Source organism: Juglans microcarpa x Juglans regia, chromosome 4D, assembly GCF_004785595.1.
Source record: "Juglans microcarpa x Juglans regia isolate MS1-56 chromosome 4D, Jm3101_v1.0, whole genome shotgun sequence".
Taxonomy (NCBI): Eukaryota; Viridiplantae; Streptophyta; class Magnoliopsida; order Fagales; family Juglandaceae; genus Juglans; species Juglans microcarpa x Juglans regia.
This window is the reverse complement of record NC_054600.1, coordinates 7,239,510-7,246,988: the sequence shown is the minus strand read 5'-3', so window position 1 is coordinate 7,246,988 and position 7,479 is coordinate 7,239,510. Positions and strand designations below refer to the sequence as shown.

The window sequence follows — 7,479 nt, the reverse complement described above, 5'->3', positions numbered from 1 at the left end:
CTTATGCATAAGGTTTTTGGTCGATCATTTTCCCCATTAGCAAAAATAAGGACGTCGTCCCCATATAGTAGATGGGAAACCAAAGGAGCCCCAATTGGGTGATGATATTTTCCAATCCTCCCTTCCACAAAATTTTTTCTTAGCAGTCTCGTCAAAACTTCCTCCATGACAATAAACAAATATAGAGAGAGGATCCCCTTGACGTAAACCCCTTGAAGATTGAAAGAAACCTTTAAAAGTTCCATTCATCATGATAGAAAACCAAGGATATTTTACACAATTTTCAATTAGCCCACGGAACCTCTCCAAAAAACCTTTAAAAGGAAGTCCCAATTCACCCTATCATAAGCCTTAGCCATGTCGATTTTGACCATCATATTTCCATCTGACAATTTTTTTATTAAAAGAATGTGTCATTTCCTGTGCCAAAGTAATATTTTCAAAAATACTACGTCCCGGAATAAATGCACCTTGTTCATGTGATACCACTTTATCAATAACACCTGTAAGTTTGTTAACAAGAATCTTGGAAAAAATCTAATAAGCCACGGAACAAAGACTTATACGACGAAACTTATCAAAACTTGTCGGCTTAGACACTTTCAAAATCAAAACAATAAATGATGAGGAATGAAACCTGGATAGAGGAGCACCCTTGAAAAATTCTCTTGCTGGATCAATGACATCCTCCTTTATAATATCCCAGCATGACATATAGAATTTGGACTCAAAGCCATCAGGGCCTGGGCTGCTATTTTTTGAAATAGATAAAATGGCTTGTTTAACTTCCATCTTGGACGGCTCCGCACAAGGAATCACATTCTCCTCATCCGAAACTTTTTTCTCCACCAAATTTGCCAAATCGCAATGCTCAGAATCCTACAATCTGAAAGTACCATATTCTTAATCAAGCCCATTTGGCATCATTGGTTAATGACTGAATGAAAGAAGGAAAAATTTGGATCTCTTTCTATCAAGCAATTTTTCTTAGTAATTTGACCCAGGTGAGTGGCTTCCCACTTCTCCCACAATTCTAGCTCAATTTTTGTCACTAAAAAGTCTGCCTCAGTCTCCTCAGAAAACTCAAACTAAAGTTGATTCTCTAAGACTTCCATTCTCTCCGGGCTATTATATTACCTTCCACTCTTCCAAAAACATTTTTGTTCCAGGCACGAAGGGCTACCTTTGTTCTTTTTAATCTGATAGCAAGCTTCATGCATCCCATCGCTTCATCCGGTCTACTCCAAACTTCCTTCACAAAAGGCAAGAAATCATTATGCAAACACCACATATTGAGAAAACGAAATGGAGAAGGACCGTAAGTGGTAAACGACAAATCTGAATAAACCACTAGCGGACAATGATTTGATGAGTTGCAATTAAGGTATTTAAACTGAGTTGACTGGAAATGGGCTGAAAAAGAATTATTAATGAGAACTCTATCAAGCTTTGCCCAACTTCTACAAGCCCCAGCATGCCCATTGCACCATGACAAATGTTGCCTTGAACAAGATAAATCAATGAGGCCACACTTGTCTATACAATCATTAAACTCTATCATAGAAATAAGAGGCCATGGATGACTACCAATTCTCTAAGAGTGCGTTCTAATCGCATTAAAATCTCCCAATACAAGCCATGGCTGATCAGCCATTTGCCTCTCCTCTAATTCTTGCCATAAAACTCTTCTCTCCACCTAAGAGCACTTAGCATAAACAAAAGTGACCAAGGTTTTTTGCCCATCCAACACAATCCACCTAGAAATGGATTGATTCGAGCGCACCAGCACTTCAAAAATATTAGGGTCATTCCAAAAAAGCCACAACATCCCACCTTGCGCTTCATTCAAAATATGAATTACATATAAATAACATAGTCTTCCATCAAAGGACTTGCTTGTTGCATCTTTCTCAGTCCTCTTCAAGATCAAAGGAATATTTTTGGGTGGTGTGGAGTTTGTAGTTTCAAGATCATCATGAAATCTGGATGTCCACATAATAAAGACTTTTAATACAAAACTCATAAAGAGATACGGCAGAGAATTCTCACCCTTTTGATTGTGGACTCTATACAAGATGAACAGTAAATGCTATAACTAGTAAGAAAAGGAATTCTACATTGTGGCATAATGAAATGAAGCAATAGAGACAAACCTTACAGATCTTGATCTACCCGTAGCCATAAAATTTGAAAACACAAGAGTTGTTCTTCTTAATAAGTGGATGCCCTAAATATATATCAAAGCAAAAAATTTATCAAGTCATTAATCACCACAAAACCATAGATTCAGGAACTCAACCGCGGGTCAAGAAACTTTTCAATACATAATCTTGCTAAGCATCATTTGAAAGGAAAAGTACAGGTAAACTTGTGAGTTTCAAGCACCATCTTGGTTGAAGTATTTACAAACTGCCTAGATGGAATAGAACATCACCCCACCTCCAACCCAAAAAAGAAAAACTGGAAAATGAAAAAAGAATGAAAAAAGAAACAAATATATTACTGTTCTTATCATTTTAAGATTTCCTAACCTTAAGGCTGCTCCCAATAGCAATTTGAATGGCAATGTTGTTGCCCAAAGGCGCCACACCTACTGAAAAAATGCAATAGAGTAATAACCCTAGATCAGGTTATTGCTTTTGAAGTTCCTGCAACGGATTCCTCAAGAGCTTCTTGATATACCAACCTGCATGTTTACTAATTCTCTTTAGAAAAATCCTGCACTTATTTAGAAGAGATATTGAGCACATTTCAAATGACTAGAACTAAGAATTATATTTTAGCCCATATCTTTCTTTGATGGAGTTGACAAATTGATGGAGATTACTATATTTTTCTCCCTTGGAGTTGGGATTTTCTTCGTAATCTACTAATCTGCACATGAACCTAGATATTAGGAAAAATTAGCAAAGTGATGCAAAATCTCACACGATTATCAAACATGAATTGTTTTCTATGGTAAAAGTCTTACTTTGTGTCTTAACCATATTATAAACCGTTTTCATATGATGTGTTCTGCCATCCATCATCGATGAACAAACACTTTGGCAAGCGGCCAGGTCTCTTATGATCACATCACCCTATCACAACCAGGTCCCTCAATCGGAAACAATGCTCACGGGCAATATCAATGATGCTTTTATGGGTAACTCCTTCAAGCCAGGTCCCACTTGCTGCATATATATATATATATATATATATATGCAAGTGATTAATTAATTATGTTGATTCAAGATTTTCCTTATTATAGTAATAGTGACAAGATAGGGGTGATATTAGTACGACAAGAAAAGTCATTTTCTCTGGCAATGCTCCTTTGCCGCAAAAAGCCAGAAGTTCGCCGAAAATATATATTCCCTAGCGTCACTATTGTCGAGTTGAAAAAATGGAATAACAGTGTCAATTGACAGCCAAAAATAGAATTTTTTGCGGCACATAACTTCACCAAAATAACACTTATACGTCATCAGCAATTGGTGTTAAGGATGGTGTTAAAATAGTCATTGAGCTGTATCTTTTGCGGTGAGAGTTGGTGTAACACCCCACTAGAAATTCATAAGTAGAATTTCTATTGGCTTTAGGAACCTTGTGAAAATCTAATAAGTTTTCACGAATCGACCAATCGCATAGGTTTTAGTCTGTCAACATAATTACTGTTTTCACTCACTATGGTGCTAGAAGTGCAATTCTAATTATTTAAGGTAGTTATAAGTGTTGGAATGAGTATTGGTTTGCGCCATTAGACTCAGTTGATTATTTAGGATTTTATGGCGCAATAAGTCTATTTTCATATTTTTGGACGAAACGCTTGTTTGAAACTATGGAATTATTTTTATGGGCACTTCGAGATTGAATTTCGGTACACAACTTTTACTGTAGGTTAATATGAATATTTAGAATTTTTCAGTGCTAAATTTATTATTCACTTTCCGGAGTGAATAATAACCACAGTAAGTACACCAAGTACAGTGTTTTCAAAATCACAGTGTGGAATGTCCAAATTAGATTAGAGAAGTTTTATTTGGACACTTGGAAAGATTTTAGTCACACATAGTAAATAATATTAGACACTTGGCACCAAGAGGAATGTTTGATGGATTTGAAGGAATCAAGGTGTGAGATCATGCCACCTAAGCAAAACCTCTATTCCATCCGACCAATCAAATTGTGCCAAACCAAAGAGGATTTCCACCCTAGTGAAATCCTACATGGTTGGAGTCCAATTGAGAATCCAAAATCATGGTTGAAATCAAAATCCTAAATGAATCAGTTTGTAGCCTTGTGTTTAATCGCTTGATTAAAATACTTCCACATACTATTAATCCTTCAAATTTGTGTTAAAACATCATTATCCAACCTTGTTAATCTTCAAAAATTGATTGGACCAAGTGATATTGCATTTGGGCTTGATAGCAACCCAAACCCTTTTAAAACCCCAAAATTTAGGCCCAATCGGTTTAGGCCAATTAAGGCCCATGAATTTGACCACATTAGCATTGCTTCTTGGCTAAGTTTTGCACCCCCACTGGGCTGGCTAGATCTTTACAAAAGAAGGGCCTAGAAGGTTCTTGAAGTACAAAGAAAAGATCTTGGGCTGATTTTTGTTTATTGTAATGAGAAGAAAAGGCCAACACTCAAGTTTTCTTTCAGTCCTATCACTTTCCACAACTTGTGTAAAAGGCTCGCCAGTCCACTTCCCACAAAAAGCAACCCTCCTTTACACTTTTCCTTGATCGAACACAAAAGACACTCTTGGGCAGTTTTTCTTATCTCTTTTGCATGCCTAATTCGAAGCTTTTGTAAGTGTTTTCTTGCAATTTTTACTTCAAGAAAGTTGTTCTATTTGGAGATCATTTGATCTGTAAAAAGTTGTTTAAACCCCAGAAAGTCATTCTGGGCGATAAACTAGAGAGTGTGTTAGATTTTGGAGTTTTTGACCAAGCTAATGAATAGATCTTGATCTGAAATTTTTATGGAGTACTGTTAACATGTGTATATGATTATTGGTTGAGTATTTGTTGAATGATTAAATATTTTCTTAGATCTAGAAACATAGAAACTGGAACAGGAAAAACAGTTTCTGTTTTGAGAAAGTTTAAATATTTTAAGGTTTAATCTTATTCCAATAGTTTAACATTTTTATTGGAAGATCCTAAGCCTCTTATATACACATTAGAATGTTATTCTGAAGACATTTAATGTTAGTTTCGAAGATATAAAATTTTATGTTAGGAGATATTCGGTTAGGCCAAAATGATGGTGTTCTTGGCTAAATTTATGTTTTGGTTGATGTTTAACCATGTGATCATGCGGTAGGAGCTTGGATCTGTTTTGGGACACTTTTTTAAACTATGTGATGTTTTGGTTTGAAGATCACATAATTTTAAGTCTTGGATCAGGAGGTTGATCAAAACAAATTAGAAACGAAAATCTATTTTGAACTTAGAAGAAAAACCAAAAAGTTCAAGTATGGTTTTAGTGATTTTGATGACTTTTGTTCATGATTCAAAACATGACTATTCTTTGGAATATGTTATAAGTATACTAGAAGAAAAATTTTGGTTTAATCATGAGTCATGAAATTTGAAAGAATTGCAATAAAAATCAAGCGAAATAGCCTATGTAAGTTTCAGCCCTATAGAGTTTTAATGGTTGTGAGCTTAGGACAAAATTTACATGAGGTATGTAAATTTTGGTGATGTTTGGAGTTAGAATGCAAAATCCTTAAGTTAGGGGTAAAATGGTCATTTTTCTACACGTAGAGGGTAAAATGGTAATTTTATTCTAAGTTGATATTTTTCCAAATTCCTAATTGTTAGTGACTAAGTTTTAACTTTTAGAAATTATTACTTTTAGTTTCTCGTGATCGCACTTGAGTTTTGTCTAGAAGCGCGAAGACCGAGGTAAATTAGTTTTTAACTTACTATCAGTTTAATGTGTATGAGTGATGAGTAAAGGAACTACAATGTATGTATGTATGTATGTTATCATATGTGCCAAGCAAAATGATTACATATTTATCTGTCACACAGAATTTATTCTGTCATGAATTGTTCATCTATTACGCAAGATATTCTTTCACATTTTACTATACATTGTAAGTACATCTTGTTAAGTATGTCATCTATTACATGTATGTCATATCATGTAATATTCACTATTGCAAACATGTCATGTTAAATATGTTGTATATTACATGTTATGCCATGTTAAGCACGTTGTTTGTTACATATTATGCCATGTTTCGAAATGTTTCTATCTCAAGTAAGTCATACCTTTTGAGTCACGTTCAAGTCATGTTGTATTACATCAGGGCTTGTCCTTTCGTATTTAATCAGGTTTTGTCTCGAATACAATTTGCGTATTTCGAGAACAATAATGTCCAGTTGTTCATGTACCTCACGTTTATGTACGTCCCCGGGCAGATAAGTTATGGACTAGGTCATGGTTATTGTTAAATCATGGTAACCCTATGAGATAAGACTACTCTATCATGGTAATCCCATGAGATAAGACTAAGCTATCGTGGTAACCCCACGAGACAAGAACATCATGGTAATTCCATGAGATAAGACTATGTTCTGAGTTCAAGTAAAGTTAAGTTTTAGTTCAAGTTCAAGCTCATGTGAAGTTAAATTTCAGAATTCAAGTCCAAAATCATGTTAAGTCAAGTCTCAGATCAAGTTCATGTCAAGTCAAGTCTCAGTTTAAGTCCAGTTCAATTCAAGCAAGTCAAGTTCAGTTCACGCTTCAGTTTTAGTTATGTCAGTTATGTTATGTTGTATGTTAAGTTATGCTATGATTACTTATGATTTGATTATGCATTCATGCTTTTACTGCCATGCATGCATCATTAACCTGTGTGAAAGTTTTTTGTTAATTTGCTGAGATTTGTAATCAAATCTCACTGAGGTAGTCCTAACTACCATTTCCCTCGAATGGTAGATCTTGTTACAGGATCTGAAGGAGAATCGGGAATTGACCAACTGGAAACGGTTGACTAAGCGACGGTGCGACGTAGATGGTAGTACAATAGTTACCTTAGATTACTACTTGTATTTGTGGACTTCAATCTCCAGCACTCTTTTGATCACAACTATTTTGGACTAATGTTGTGATCTCAGTTGTTTAGTATGTCATTATTTATGAAGTATGTTTTAAATATTTGAGATATTTCAGTTTGGTGCATAGTACTGCTAGAGAAAAAAATTATCCACCGTGAATATTGCAAAATAGTAGATACATATTAGAAACATTGCATCTTATATGTCGTGAACGGGGGCAGGTAACCTTTTGTTGCATGTCTCGATGCTTCAAATGTTTGTATGATCCCAAGCGGAATTTGGGGGCGTCACAGTTGGTCACCGCAATAAACCTTGGTTCTCGTCCAACATTTGCGGTCATTTATGAATTCGTTGCAAAATACTAATTTTGGTCATGAACAACAGTTAACATAACCTTGCTGTAATAGTGAATCCT

The 7,479-nt window shown here is 35.2% G+C and overlaps 1 long non-coding RNA gene across 1 annotated transcript; it reads left to right on the top strand.

The window, feature by feature from the left end:
• The first annotated feature begins 4,747 nt into the window (after nt 1-4,747).
• On the top strand, nt 4,748-7,198 carry LOC121260776. The gene is made up of 3 exons (XR_005939778.1): nt 4,748-4,799; nt 5,857-5,903; nt 6,946-7,198. It is a non-coding gene; the product is annotated as an uncharacterized LOC121260776 (long non-coding RNA).
• The last annotated feature ends 281 nt before the right edge of the window (nt 7,199-7,479 follow it).